This window comes from Myotis davidii, unplaced genomic scaffold (assembly GCF_000327345.1).
Source record: "Myotis davidii unplaced genomic scaffold, ASM32734v1 scaffold1493, whole genome shotgun sequence".
NCBI lineage: Eukaryota > Metazoa > Chordata > Mammalia > Chiroptera > Vespertilionidae > Myotis > Myotis davidii.
The window spans coordinates 429,782-430,861 of record NW_006284834.1 but is presented as its reverse complement, the minus strand read 5'-3'; positions in this window follow the sequence as shown (position 1 = coordinate 430,861).

The window sequence follows — 1,080 nt, the reverse complement described above, 5'->3', positions numbered from 1 at the left end:
TATATATTATTGGTAAAATATTTTTAAATATAGAAAAGTAAGAACCAAACAAACAAAAAATCCAAATGGAGTTATTCCAGGAATGTTTTTATTCTCATTAAAGTAACCAACAACCAGATGCCTCACCCAGAAACAATAACAAGAGTAAAATAAATATTAAGAAAAATTATTTTAAAGCAAGATCCACAAGTAATGGAAAAATTTTCTAAGAACATACATTCTTGATTTTAAGCTGTGTACATAAAATAAATGTATGCTTAAATTTTTAGAAATGTCTGTCTACAGTGCTATTTAAACATTCTGAACAAAGAATACATTTGAAAAAAGATTACCTTTTAAAAATTTAAAGCACAATATAAAATTATTTGTTCACAAGGCATCAAATTTTACACCCTACAATGCTACAAGGAAAAATAGTATTTCTATTTTCACAAATAACAACCATACTTTATACTATGACACTAAATACTTGTGTTTTAAGCTTTGAAATTCAAAAGGCATCTTTGGATATTTAAGATAAAAGGCGCCCCCCAACCCCCATAGTTGAGTCTGAACCAGCACTGGATATCAAAACATCCTTGTTAACTTCAGACTGAGGACATGGTTGCTGAATGAATACAGAAGAGTGATAAAGGAATAACAAATAAGAACTTCAAATATTAAATTCAAATATACAGTAGTGCCTCCTTATCTGTAGTTTCACTTTCCCCTATCAGCTATACATGGTCAACCATCGTCCGAAAATCTTAAATGAAAATTTCTAAGAAAAAGACAATTCATAAGTTTTAAATTGTGCACCATTATGAGTATTGTGATGTAATCTCAAACTGTCTCAGTCCGTCCCACCAAAAACATGAATCTTCCCTTTGTCCAGCATATCCACATTATAAATACTCCCCACCCATTAGTCACTTAGTAGCCATCACAGTATCAGATTGACTGTCATGGTAACACAGTGCTTGTGTTCAAGTAACCCTCATTTTACTTAATAATGGCCTCAAAGTGCAAGAGTAGTGATGCTGGAATTTGGGTTTGCCAAAGAGAAGCCATACAGTGTTTAAGTGAAAAGGATGTATGTAG